This window comes from Microtus pennsylvanicus, chromosome 8 (assembly GCF_037038515.1).
Source record: "Microtus pennsylvanicus isolate mMicPen1 chromosome 8, mMicPen1.hap1, whole genome shotgun sequence".
NCBI classification, from domain to species: Eukaryota; Metazoa; Chordata; class Mammalia; order Rodentia; family Cricetidae; genus Microtus; species Microtus pennsylvanicus.
Genome location: NC_134586.1, coordinates 9867053 through 9882556, shown reverse-complemented (window position 1 = coordinate 9882556; position 15504 = coordinate 9867053).

Here is a 15504-nt window from a genome sequence, read left to right as displayed (position 1 = left end):
TTTATCCAGTATGAATGCGGTTTGAGAAATAAAAGTCTTTCAAATATTCAGTAGGAAAACAGTTAGGCAGCAATTTAAGTTGAAAACTGACCTCCAGTTCAAGATATTAAATCATAAACATATACTGCTAACTCGCTTCCTCCAAGGAGCCAATTAAAATGACAACGATTTTTTAACAGAAAACAGGATAAACTCACAATCCCACATCAAGGATTTGTCTGGTTTCTATTTGGAGAATTGAGAGTCGGTGGATGAGTGCAGACGGAAAAGAGAGGGGCAGAAGGAGAGGGCTGCAGTCAAGAACGTGCAGAATAGTTGAACTGTGGGTGTAACTCAGTGGTAGAACTCCCGTCTGGGATGTGTGAGGCCTGGATTTGATGCCAGCGCTACGTAAAACAGTAAATGCACAGACCAGATTGTGAGTGGCAGAGGGGAGGCTGCTGGGAAAGCGGAAGTCCTTTGCAGCGTAGCTGACTTGGAATCAAGACTAGGAAGTGGGTAGACCCAGGTGATCCGTCAAAGCGCTCCCAGGCAAGAGCAGCTGTACGAGTCCCCCCCGCACCCTAGCCTCCACCCCCAGAGTGCAAAGCGACCTGCATGGGGTACCTTTCTCCCCACACTGAAATCAAAGGATTAGTCTCTAAACCCGCTGACTCTGAGGAGGGCAGGATGGATGAGGATAGCTCAGAGTTCATCACTTATTCAATCAGGGAGTGAAGCCAGCCTGACTGTATATTTCAAGATCAAATACTCCCAGCTGACACACACACACACACACTGGGAGTCAACCTTGCAACTTCAGGGAAAACCTCACAAAGATCAGTCCCACACGGCAGGCCTGCTACCAAGATGTATCCGTCAAAGCCTCCACTTAGAGCTGATCATGTACAGAGCACATGCCATACCGTATCACAGAGTTTATGAATACTTTTGGGATAGATAAATTAACAAAATGTAAAGGCTTCAAAAAATTTGCCTAGCAAAAGTTCTTGCAGCTCAGGCTCTCCTCTGCAGTTTCTAGAACATGGGCATTTGCATCTTCCCATCAGCTCCTTCTAGTACCTTTTCTTCTCTCTTTTCCCTTTCATTTTTTATTCACTGGTTCCGTGTGTGTGTGTGTGTGTGTGTGTGTGTGTGTGCATGCGCGCGCACACGCTTATGCATGCTTGCACGTGTGATTGCATGTGCCCATGCCCGTGGCCTGCAGAGGCCAGAGGAGACCATTGAATGTCCTCTATGCACGCTGTCTTATTCTTTGAGTCAGCCCCTCTCATTGCACCTGGAGCTCACATTTCATAGAGACTGGTGACCCAAACACCACCCCAGTGACCCCTTTGTCCTGGTTCCTCTTTTGACCTTATGCCCACCACTGCAATTCCTCCAAGGGTGTATGTAGTATTCTCTCCCTCCGTCCCTTCTTTCTCTCCCATTGCCTCTCTCCTGTTCTCCCTAGTCTATAACAATTTATTTCATTTACTTATTCCCATCTTTTGAATATGTCACTCTCAGACCAACATACCCTGCCAAAGTATTGAAAGCCAACATCTCCTAGAGGCGTCATATGATCTAAACTGAAGCAGACACATCATTCTGCCACATCCCGGTGAGGAAGGAATCGACAGTGTTCTGGGACTGGCACGGAAGGTGAACAAGAAGATGGCTCAGCTGACAGACACCTGATGCCAAGCCTGACAACCTAAGTTCAACCTGAGACCCAACTGTGGAAGGGGAGAACTGACTCCCAACAGTTGTCCTCTGACCTCTCCACAACACTGTGGCACATGCACGCACACACACATATACACATACACACACACACACACACACACACACACACACACACACACACACACACTGGGAAGAGAGAGACGGTGAGTAAAATGTAAGAAAATGGAGACAAATACTTAAAGCTGTGGCTATAATACAAGAAAAGCAACTCAATACTAGCTGTGACAGTTTCAGCAACAAAACCGTGAAATGAAGATTTCAAAAAGGAAGCTTCATCATGTTACATTGTGATACATGAGACTTTCAATAGCTCGTTTTCCCCATTATAACAAAGAATAGACTTATCTTAGAGTTCAACACCTTGAGATCTTCCAGTCCAACTTAACCAGGGTTAAATATCCACTGATACACAAACAACATTCTCTCGTGGCGTCGTTGTGTCTTTTCCATTCCAGAATGGCCTTCCCGGTACTTTCAGATCCCAACCAGCTGGGAGAGCAGTTCCAAAGCTGCCTTCCACATGAAGGACTCTTCGATTTCTCCACCTCATGTTCACTTGTCTTGACTTCTCAGAGCACCTGGGGTCTGTAACAAAAGCCCCATTTGTGTGCTACTGCCAAAATGGTTTGTTTTCGTTTGTCATGTGGAATATCAGCTTCCCAAGACTATAAGCACTTTAACGTGTCCAGAAAGTATTTTGAACTTTAACTCCTCTGTGTCAGCTACAGACACCAGAAGGATGAGTATGCAGTATGTGATTGAGTAAAACAAGATGGATGTTCTACAGTCTCATTGGAAACACATCATAAAGGAAGTGAGCATGAGCTACACAATTCAGATGTTCTGAAGGTCCAAATTAGGTACAGTCTTCCAAAATAGTCAACTGAGGCTACAAGACAAGTGTGCATGTGTGTATGTGTGTGTGTGTACGTGTGTGTGTGTACCCGTGTGTGTATTGATGAGTGTGTGAGTAGACAGACATTTTAAACTGATTTAAACATTACACCATACACACATGTTGAACCATCACATGGTTACTCTATTGCAACAATTTATGTTTTATGTGTCCATTTAAAAATAAATCTTAATATTTTTAGTTAAATGTATTTTCATTTTTAACTAATGTGCATTTGTTCAAATTTGTGTGTTGATAGGGGAAGAGTATGTGCTTCTGACAACAGGGGCCCAGAGAGAACCGAGGCATGGACTCCCCTGGAGTAGAATATGTAGATAGCTGTGAGCTGCCTGACATGGTGCTGGGAACCAAACTCAACTTCAGTGCATGCTATTTTAGCTACTAAGCCATTTCTACAGTCCCACCTAAAATAAAATTTTAGACCAATTACGTGCGTGTGTAATGTATGTGTGTAATATGTGTGTATAATATGTGTGTGATATTGTAAAATGTGTATGTATATGATCTACATGTCAGAAATATAATTTAGTTTGTTGTGTGCCCGCCTATCATGAGTAAAACCCTAGGTTTGATCCCCACCATCACATAACAAGATGTGGTAGCATGCAAAAGACAGGGGCAGAAGATTAGTAGTTCAAGGTTATCCTCGACTACATAGCCAACATTTGAGCTGCATGATCTCAAAAAAAACTTTAATTAAGTAAAATGATATGTGTGCCTACAGGATGACGAGATCATATATAGCAAGATACTATAACTATGTGGTCAAGTATATGCAACCAGGTGTTAGGTGTGGATTTGATTCCCAATTCACCATTTATGTAATGGTTCCATTAATTTTGCAATTTCCAATCAATCTGAAGGAAGAGTGTAATGACTTATTGACACTATATAGTGTAATGACACTATATGGAAATAGAGAGAGTCTTCCCTGGGGTCAATCTGAAAGTTGACAAGACTTTAAGCTACTGAAGCACATGACTGTAATCTGTATGTGTGTGTGGTGTATGCACATATGAGTGCACAGAGATGTCACACACACACACACACACACACACACACACACGCAGGCCAGGGAAGATGTTGGGTCTCCCGCTCTATCATTTTCTGCTCTCACCCCTAGAATTAGTCTCTCGATGAAACTGAAGCTCAGCTGGCAGGCAGCAAGCCCCAGCCATCCTCCTGTCTCTTTCCTCCCCGCCACAGCACTGGGGTCACAGGTGCATTGGAACATCCCCAGCTTTTTGACACTAGCTCTGGGAATTCGAACTCAGCTGCCCATGCGCAGAAAGGGCTCTTACCAGCTGAGCCATCTCCCCAGCTCTACTTCTGTCATCATGAGCAAGTTGCTTCCATCTGGATCTTGTTTTCCTCCTCTGTAGAGACGGGAGAGGTGTGTGACAACCACCAATTCTTCATCGAAACTATGTTTTTAAATGCTCAGCATATAGCTATTGCTATTACTTCTTGGTAAAGTCTGTGCTTTTCCTATTATAATGAGGTACATAGCATACCTGTTGTTACTGCTCATTTAACTCCCTTAGGCCTCAGGAAGGTAAATCTGTGATTAACTATTCTCCATTGTATTTACAGTAAAAAAAAGGATGCAATGTGTCTTGGAGCCACAAATTAAAAGACAATGCTTTAATACCTACCTGGGAGGGCTATTGTGGTTTCCTGTTTGAATGTTTAAATGTTAATCAATTTAAGAATTATTAACAGGCAATTTTCGTAGATTACAGAAAATGAGTCTTAGAGGACAACAATGGCGAAAGCAGAACTCGCAGGTAATGCCAGCGTCCACAAATAACCGCTCGCTGCTAGCATTTGTGTGCGCTCTTTGACATTTGACTAACACACAGCTCGCTAACCCTGCGCACACTGCCTGTTAACTGGGTCCTGTCATCAAATGCATAAATCCAAACCAAATATCCTTTGCTTGTCTCTCACATAACCCAACTTGGCAGCTTAATTACCTCCTTACGGTTTGCTAAAGAGTAAGCGAAGGACAGGCAGAGGACGTATGTCTCGTTTGCACGAGCATTTCTTGGGAGGTAGTACACAAGCATTACCCAACTGGCGTCCTTAAATAAAATTCTGAACAACCAAAGTTATTTTTAATTAGAAAAATAACTTCTCATTCAAATCACCACACATGTATGAAAATAAAATATTAGTTTGTTCCACTCTTGAGCAGAGCACAAAGGCGATTGGTGTAGTGGAGGGTTCAGTCGAGAATCTTCCCCACTTCCAGTTCACGGAGTCAGTTATTTCAGAGGCACTGGAGACATGCATAAAAGATCTTACTTGCTTTGCTGGCACACGCAGCCTTTTGGGTGAGCTGGCTGGGTTCCTAGAAAACCATTCCCCCTGTGTTTACTCAGCCCCCAGAGTCCTGGGCCATCTCTGAGGATCTAATCTCCCTCCCATGTCATCCTCAGAGATTCTCTCTATGCCAGGGCTTCTCTCACTTGTTAGGGCGCTGATGCCTTAGGACTGGATCTGTTTTTATGTCTCCTATTTGTAGACATCGTCTGTGTTTGGGGATGATCTTCTGTTTTATCCAGTAATCCTTCTTATCTTCCTATTTCCACATGTTCTCCTTCCTCCCTGGTAAGGCCACATCACTTTATCTAACTTTTAACCATCCATGTGTTCAAACTGTGATGAAAATGACAACCAGCTTTCCCGACATCTACTTTTTTACCCCATGTACTCAATTTTTCTAGATAAGTAAAAATATTGTTATATATACAAACAAATACAGTGTGTGATGAAAAACAATGAATACTAAGTATCTGCTATGGCTTCTAAAGACTAGTTTTATTTTTAATTATGTGTATGAAGGAAATGTGCACACTTAAGTGCAGGTACCCTACGAGCTCAGAGTGAACAGAGGATTCCTAGGGGGTGGAGTTATAGGCGGTTGTGAGCCACCCAATGTGTGTGCTGGGAACTGGACTTGGGTCCTCTGCAAGAGCAGTATACATTCCTAACTGCTGAGCCAGTTCCCAACCCTGTATCTGTTCACTGTTAAAATTATAAAATAGTACTGTTATAATTTAAAAGATTACTAAAACAATGAGATGATAGAAGATAGATGATAGATGGATAGACAAATAAATGATGATACATAGATTATACATACATTGATACATAGATAGATTAATAGATAGCTAGACAGATGAATAGATAGCTAGACAGGTAGATTGTAGATAGATTAATAACTAGACAGACAGAGGTAAATAATACATGAATAGATAAATAAATGATGAAGATAGATATAGATGATAGATACAGAGATGATAGATATATTGGTACATTATAGATAGATAGATAGATAGATAGATAGATAGATAGATAGATAGATAGATAGATAGATAGATAGATGACAGGTAGATGGTAGATTAATAGATAGCTAGACAGATACATTAATAGATAGCTGGACATATAGGATATAAACAGATTAATAGTTAGACAGGTAGATTATAGATAGATTCATAACTAGACAGACAGAGATAGATGACAGAAAGATATGAATAAGTAGACAGATGTAGAAAGTTGACATTTGTCTAAAATGAACTTAGCTCACCAGCTACTAGATGCTCGAAAACAATATGTTCAGATGTAATGCAAGAAAGACAACAGATTTTTGCTTCTAATGGTCCCTCTGATGAGAAACTCAAGGGAATATCTTTACACAGAATAAATGAAGTTTGGAACTGCATGCTGTTTCTAAGTTCATATGAAATGGAATGAGTTCCAAGGATATCCTTTATTTAAAGAGAGTAGGCCAAGACTGGAGACAGCTATCCAGAAAGAACAGAGTTCCTAGAGTTTCTGTGTCAAAACTGAGTCATGAGCCAGCCTTAGACCAACAGAGCCTCAGAAAAAGCTAGACCACTGCCTTAGTTAGGATTTCTATTGCTGTATAAAAACACCATGACCATGGCAACTCTTATAAAGGAAAACATTTCATTGTGGCTGGTTTACAGTTCAGAAGTTTAATCCATTATGAGGGGAGCATGGTGGCATGCAGGCAGACATGGTGTTGAAGAAGGAGCTGAGAGTTCTACATCTTGATCCACAGGTGAGAGGAAGTGAACTGAGACACAATTCCTCCAAGGCCACAACTCCTAATAGTGCCACTCCCTAGGAGACTATGGTGGTCAGTTTCAAACTACCACACCCATGCATGGGGAGCTTCAGGCTATCCAATCTGATGGTACTGCTAGCAGAGGGTGGGGGCAAGGCACATCATCTATATAATGATGTGTCAGATTTGAAACTTGGGCACAAAGAACACCAACCGAGCCATATTGTGCCCCACCCTCTCCGTTCTTACTGTGGAACCATGATGACATGCTACCTCTCCAGGGTTCTGTGAAACAGAACCAGAAATCTACCCTCTGAGCTCTGCTGATCCAACTCTGCAAGGCAACTAGGCAGCCACAGACACCCCCCCCCCCCCATGGCCCTGGTAAACACCAAGACAGCCTCCCTTAAGTGACTAAGCTCTCACCAGTTCGTGGAATCAGAAAAGTAGTCTGTCTGTCTCCTATCATTCTGGAAACAAATCCACACACTTCCATTCAACAGATTTTTGACAGAGGCAGCAAGAATGTACTGGATATCCCTACACACGAGAAAGAAATTAGACCCTTCCTCTCCCTGTTTATCAACTCAGAATGAATCAAAGACTTAAATCAAAGCTGCTTGAAGAAGGTACAGAGCAAGTGTTTCAGAACATTACCCCAGGCAAATATATCTTGGCTTGATCCCAAAAGCAACAACTGGCAAACGGAATTCACTAAAAACCTGCACAAAAAAAGAAAGCAATTAACAACTGTAAAGGAAACCTACAGAAGGAGAGAAAATATTTGAAAACTCTTCACCCATCAGGAGATTAATAACCCGAACATGAATGGAACACAACTTGAGCGTGGGATACAGCATAGTGGTGGAGCATTTGACTGCCGTGTGTGAGGGCCTGGACTGAACACGCAGTGACACAAAAGAAATAATCTGATTTTGAAATGGGCAAATGGCCTGAGTTCACATTTTCTAACAAGATATACAGATGTCTGTTAGAGATATGAAAAATACTGTATTATTGCCAGGGAAATGCAAAGCAAAACTAAAGTGAGAGGTCAGCTTACCAATAAAGAATAAATAAATCCAAAAAAAAGGGATGATTGTTAGATTAGGGTGACTTGGTGGGAAACGAGTTGACGGATTAGGGTGGGGTGGAGGCTCGTGATAATGTGTTTGCACAAAGGCTCACAGACCTGAATCTGATCACCAGAACCTTGTAAAATTCAGGAAGTGGTTGAGAGTGCCTGAACCCCAGAGCTGGGGAAGGAGGGTGGGAACACATAGCTCCTCAAAACTCACTGGCCATCTTTTCTACCCAGGACAGGAAGCTTTGGGTTTAGAGAAAAACCCTATCTCAAAATAATAAGGCCTCAGAGAGCAATAGAGAAAAAGGTCAAGTCAACTTCTAGCCTCCATGTCCATACACAGAGCTTGCTGCCCATCAACTCTGGCAAAAAGGCAAGTCCTGGCTAGGTTCAGTGAGGGATCCTCCCTCTCTCTCGGTGTGGTGGCTTCAGTGAGAAACGTTTCTATAGGCTTCTTTGTTTGAACACTTGTCCCTAGTTGGTGCTGTTGTTTGGGGAGGTTATGAAACTTTTGGGAGATAGAGCCTTCCCTTGCTGGGGGAAGTACTCCACAAGGAGTGGAGAGCCTCAATTTGCTTCAGCTGGGTCTCTGCGCTTCGTGGTTGCAGTTGAAGGTGCAAAGGTGTGACTTCCCCCCTTTCTGCTCCAGCAGCCAGCTTGCCATGCCTCCTCTGCCATTATGGACAGAACCATAATGGAACCACAAACCAAAACAAACTTCATAAAGTCATTGTGGGTGAGTGTAGCACAATTAATAAAAACCCAAAGACAGATATACAAAGGTTTGTTTTTCTGAAGGTCAGAAAAACAAAACAGGCAGTCACTGGTTCTTACCTCTACTTCAATCTAAAATGGTGATCCTGCCTCCAGGAATCTCAGAATGAGACTGTCTGAGAGTTGTCTCCTCCCGTCCTATATTCCTCTCTAGGGCTGGGATTAAAGCCATGCACCACTACCATCGGTTACTATGGTAAACTAGTGTGGCTAATGGGATTAAAGGTATATATCACTACTGCCTGGTCTGTAAGGCTGACCAGTGCAGCTATTTTACTCTCTGAACTTCAGGCTAGCTTTATTTATTAAAATGCAAATGAAATAGCACTACAGGTGAGAGTATTTTATTATGGCAACAAAAAGTAACTAATACACCTTGTCTCAAAAACTAAGGTGAAGCTAGGTGTAGTGTAACTAATACACCTTGTCTCAAAAACTAAGGTGAAGCTAGGTGTAGTGGTGTACCACATTAATCCCAGTGTCCAGGAGACAGAGGCAGGCAGATCTCCATGAATTCCAAATCAGCTTGGTCTACTTAGTGAGTTTCAGGCAACCCAGAGCTACACAGTGAGACCCTATCCCAAAATACCAACCAATCAATAAATTCATAAGGTGGATAGCAGTAGTGGCATTGACATCTGGCCTCTACTATGCATACACAAGTATACAGCACACATACACAATAAAATCTCAAAGTGTTTTAAGATTCAGAAAGATAAATAATATACATTTCCTCTCATATGTGAAGACTAAGTACATGTATGTGTGAGTGCATGTGAGTGTGTACATGTGCGTGTGTGTGTGTGTGTGTGTGTGTGAGAGAGAGAGAGAGAGAGAGAGAGAGAGAGAGAGAGAGAGAGAGAGAGAGAGAGAGAGAGAGAGAGAGAGAGAGAGAAATGTGCAGAGCTAGAAAGGGAACCATGAAAGGGAAAAAAGAAAGACTAAGAGACCTGGTAAATCACTATATTCTATAATATGGAAATCTGACTGAGGTGACCATGGAGTGAAGACAGGACAAACTCACAGACACATATACAGACAACCTGGGATAGGGTGGGCCATGCTCACACTAATAGAGCATCAATGACAGAGATCTGCCCGTCTCTGCCTCCTGGACCTCTGCATGTTCATATGTTCAGCACTAGAAGGAGTTAGCTGGTCTCAGCAAGAGTTCTCTGTGGGCAGCAGCCTCAAGCTGGAAACATTCTAGACAATGAAGCTGCAGTTGCTGGATTTTGTACACAATGACACGTTATCAATTGTTCTTAAACAATTCATGATCTTCCCAAATGTTCAAACACAAATCTATGGGGACACATTTCACATTCAAATCATAAGGATTTACAATGCCAACTCTGAAATGTGTTCCATAGAATTCAGGCTTCTGTGTTTTGTTCATTTCTGATGAGGTCTCGCTATGTAGCCTAGACTCTCCTCCAATTCGTGGTCCCCTGCCAGAAGCCCCTGAGTGTGGGATTACAGGCATGTGCACTATACTCAGCCAAATTCTACTCATTGTAGATTACACAATATGAGCACTCCCAGAGAGGGTGTAGATGCTTCTCCAAAATTTAGATGATACATGATTAAGCGTAAGAGCTCAGTTAATACCTAGAAGACCTTTGAGCAGTAGGATATAAAAAGAGAAAAGAAAGGCTATTATGAAAAACAGTAAAGAAAAATGAAGATATAGGTGTAATTCAAGGAGCTTTGGCATCTGACACTGTAGCTCCATGAAGAACACCCAGTGCAACTGAAGTTGCTCGGATCTAAACTCGGAGCCTGTGAGCCTTGTGTTAAAATCTGATAACAGGAAGGTTTCACGGGTCTTTGTCAATGGGAAATATCATTCATCTTCATTATTCCTCACTAATCCTGTGAATATTCAAAATTATGTAATATATAATACTGCAATTATTTCTAATATGCCTACCATATGTGCACCAACTTCATCTCCATAAATCTTTCAATGTTGTTGAATGAGGTTGACCATCTTTCTCCAGATCATATAGTTAGAAAACAAAGCACCCATCGATTCACAGTTTGAGAAACATAATTTTTTTTAGGCAGTCCTAGTGAAAATTTGGGTTTATGTGAAGAATTCAAAGGCTGTCAAGGAATACCAACAGTAGATGAATGAAAACTCCTAGTTTGCTGTTCTGTTTGGTTTTCTTCCATTTGGTGTGACTATCACAGAATATCTGAGACTGGCCCATGCATGAACACCACTGGTTATCATTCTGGATGCAAGGAAGGCCAAGACCAAGGAGCTGGCATCTACTGAGGGCATCCTTGCTAAGTTATGCTGTCTTAGTTAAGGTTTCTATTGCTGTGAAGAGACGCCATGACCAGAGCAACTCTTACAAAGGAAACATTTCATTTTGGTGACTCGCTTACAGTTCAGAGATTTGGTCCATCATGGTGACATGAAGGCAGGCATGGTGCTAGAAAAGGAGCTTAGAGTTTGCATCTTGATCCACAGGCAGCAGGAAGTGAACTGTGTCACTTGATGTAGCTTGAATATAAGAGACCTCAAAGCCCACCTCCATGGTGACATACTTCCTCCAACAAGGCCACACCTCCTAATAATGCCACTCCCTTTGGGGCCCATTTTCTTTCAAACCACCACACATGCAGAGGGTGGAAATACAAAAGAGAAAAAATATGCGCGTTTTCATTTATACCAAACACTCTCCCAATAATGAACTTGGTCCATGCATAAAGGTAAAACACTCATAACCTAATCTTCTCTCCTCTCCATACTGAAGCATTGGAGTTTACCCTGGAGATGCATAAACTTTGGTTGGCACCTTCACCACAGAAACTACTACTGTGTATTTGTTGTCCCGTGCATAAGTATTTAAATCCTCAAAGCTCCAGAAGTATTAAAATTCCCTCACCCACCCACACTCCTCCCCACCTATGTATCCCCTGAATCCTGCTCTCATGAAGGATGTATTGACCTGGGAGAATTGGAAAGTCAAGGCAGAGCCGTGTGGAAGGAAAGGCAACTGCAGAATATCCTTCAGGTGCCAGAGGCTCCTTTAACCAAGCTCCCGTTTATTAGTAGACAAGATATCTATGCCCATTGACTTTGAATTTTCAGAAATTTCTGATGCGTGATGGAGGGATTATTGATGCGAAAGCAAATGAAGTATGGCTCAAACACTCTCAGGCAAATGCCACTTACCTTGTGGGGGTCCAGCCTGCCGTGCACAATGGGTTGCTCTCTGAAATCAGGCAATCAATTGCTTTTTTTCATGACTTGTCAGAAACATGACTGTTTGGAATAGCTGGTTCCACTAAACGGCGTACGATATGGGACCATCTCCATTATTTCCATCTATGTTTCAACAGTTACCATCCCACTAAATGATGTCTCACCCAAACCGCCAGCATTCAAGTGACTCTTTCTGTCGTGACCTGATCCAAATGCCACACAGAGAAACACACCACTGAGAGCTAAAAATAAGTTCAGCAGGAGGGAGGACCCCCTCCTTTTCATCCTCCACACTAGGGTGTTATTACAATTTTAATGATCTGCCTCAACTTTTTCATATACTCAACTCTGTTTGAAGGAAGGACAGGAAACATATTGGAACACACTAATCCCCTTAAAATGTCTCTGGCTCCAGAGCCGTGGGAATATATGTTCTGCTGTAAAGAAGAGGAGTGGAAAATAAAGCAGTCACAACCATGTCACCCCCATGGTGCTGTAATATACTGTTTTTCCTGTCGAGAGAGCAGGTGTTGGGTTTTAATATTGTGTTTTCATTGCTAAAGGATTGCTTTAAAGAGTTCAGAACGTCAAAGTTTTCCACCACTATCCCTCCCCACACAAAATAAATCTTTTCTCTAAATATTTATGCTTCAAAACTTTGTGGGCAACCCAATGCAATCATTTGATTTCTCTATATCTGGTTGTCGTTTTCTCCCAGAGGAAAATGTAACCATTTTTTTTCCCATGGCTAGAGCTCATTTTTAAAGCTGAACTGTATGTATTATATACTGGTTTAAAGTGTAAGCATTGCCCAAAAGTTGTTGGAAGCATTAGAGCCAAAAGGCGGAGGCAATGCAGAAGCTACTAATATTTGAGCAGTTTCAGGTTACGAGACCTCGTGTTTGGTGCATTCAGAAGTTACAACATCTGGATCGGGGCTGCAGAGGCAGCTCAGTGAGTAAGAAAGCTTGTTGTGCAAGCAGTAAGATTGAGCACAAATCTCTAGCACCCACATAAAATCCAAGTATGGACATACATGCCTATAACCCCAGTATTATAGAATAGAGAAAAGCATTTCCTAGCAGCTCACTGCCCAGCCTATCTGGTTGCCCAAGGGACCCTGTCTCAGAAAAGTAAGTAGAGAGCAACAGAAGAAAACCTCTGGCCTCCATGTGGCTATGCACAGGCATGCACACCCTCATATACACACACATGTGCATATCACACCCATAAAAAACAGCAATATAAAATATCTAGAAAAATAGGGCAAAAAGAAACATCTTCAGCATCCAATATCAATATTTCCTTTAGGAAAAAAAATAATAACATTTCAGCAAACCCTACAATTCCAAATAATTCTTTGCGGGAAGAAACTATTTCAAACCTAGTTAAAATAGACTTACCTCACATTCAACCTGTTTACCACTCTAATTGGTGGCATGAATCTGGGAAAATGGGGCCTGAAACTGAGGGGGACCAAAGACTCATGCAATAGCCAACTTTATTCAGATCATCTGACACTTTATCCTCTGAGGACTAAGAGGTATCACCTGGGTAAAGTGTTCCATCCCAAGGACAAGTCCCACGGGGCAAAAACATGCTTTGGCATATAAACAAATAATAGCCAGTTGTAATAAATACTAAGATGCAAACTCACTCTTATCCTCTCCACGAGGGAGGGGCACAGAAGCACCTTCCAAGAACAGGCCCGGGTTTTTGAAGAAACTGGGGTCACTCTTGTCTTATTTTCTTGGAGTTTTCCCACCAGCACTCAGAATTCTCACATGACTCCATTTTTAGATTGTGTTCCAAAATCCACCAATTACTTAGATTTGCACCTTGCATTTGCCATATCGTGTCCTTTTTCCAGCTCCCAGGAGCTCAACACTAGTGCCATGAGGAATTTCACTGCCGGCTACCTCTCGCGGCTCTTATCATAATGCTGCTCAGATCCTGGCACACATCTGCTCCAACCAGAGCAGACCTGAGCACTCAGCATGAGGATGGAAGTCAGTGGACATTCCCAGCAGCAATGCTGGAACCCCCAAACTATTGTCAAAGCCTACATAACCTCTCAAGTTAGTGTGCTGCTATGCAACCATGAATTTAGGAGATCGCCATGGGTCTGCTCCATCTGCAGGATTTGAACAGAGAGAGGAGGCCAAACATGAATGCAAAGGGCAAGGTGAAGAAAGATGGTTATGTGCTGGACTCTAGCAGCTGGCCTTGAGGACCAGAAAATAGGAAGCGCTCAAGCGCACTTTAGGGCCTGAAGGCAGCTGGGATGTATGTGGGCCTCCCTTCTCTCCACCTCAGCTGAAAGTCACATCCATTTAGTGGAATAATTCAATAACAATTGATCAAATGCCCACTTGTCCCAGGAGTCTAAACGCATTAATGTTTTCTTGAATAAAATGACAATATGTCTGACGCACACGGAAATCATACTATAAAGTGGAAAGAGCCAGACACACAGATTCTAAAATAGACATCAACCGTGGTAAGAGTTGTCTTGGTTCGTTTTTAATGTCAACTTGACACAGCATAGAGGCAACTGAGGAGAGGAAACCACAGTTGAAGAATTACCTGGATCAGATTGGCCTGTGGTCTTGTCTGTGGGACATCATCTTGTTTAAATTGATGAAGTGAGCACCGCCATCCCTTGGCCTGTGAGCACAGGTTGTATAAGAAAGCCAGCCAAACATTAGTGAGCAGTGTGTCTCCATACATTCTGTTTCTTGTTCCTGCTTAACTTCCGGCCCTTCCCTCAGTAATGGAGACGCTGTAATCTGGAACTACAAACCAAACAAACCCTTTGGCCCTCAAGTAGCTTTTAGTCAGGGTGTTTTTAAACAGACAAACAAACAGAGAACAACAGCAAACCCAGGACCGGGACACAGGAATAAAACGCTAAGACTGAAAAGACAAGGAACAGATCGCAAACTCAGGTTGGCTGGCTCAGTGAGCTGCACCAGGGGATTTTGATCCCGGTGATGTTTTCCTGAGGAAGTGCCACAATTACCACATGATATGCTTGTTCAAGCACTTTCTGTATGTACAGTGTGTAAGTAATTTGTTTTTTGGTTTTTAGAGACTGTGTCTCGTTATGCATTCGAGATTCAAACTGATGGAAATCCTCTCTCAAGTCTCCTGAAGCTAGGGGTAGAAGTATGAGCCACAGGTACAGCATATTAAACAACTTTTTAAAAAGAATAGGGATCTTGGTGATATTGGTTGGAAGACAACTTAGAACATAGAAAGATATGGCAAACCACAAAAGCTTTTGAATAACAGTCATGGAAGGACACGGCCATGCAGCTCTGATCTGTCCCTTGTACACAGATCACATATGTAGCTGAAGCCATGCGCAACACTAAAACATAATAAAATCATTAGGGGCAGCGTGCTTTGAGTGTTCATTATCACTTTTAGAGTGTGCTACTTAATTACATGCTCACAGCATTTAATGTTTAAATACATATTTGTTCAAAATCAGTCTTAGAATTCCTGAAAACTACGATTCTGGTCTATCATTGCATGTTTCTCCAGGACGCTGCAGCCCTCAACAAAGGTCTTAACATGGGTAATAATGAGTCCCAGCCAGCCAAGCCCAGAATACCAACAGGCTTCAACTCACTTATGTATTCAGCAGTTGGGAGCATTAGCTACACAGCTGATGCTACATT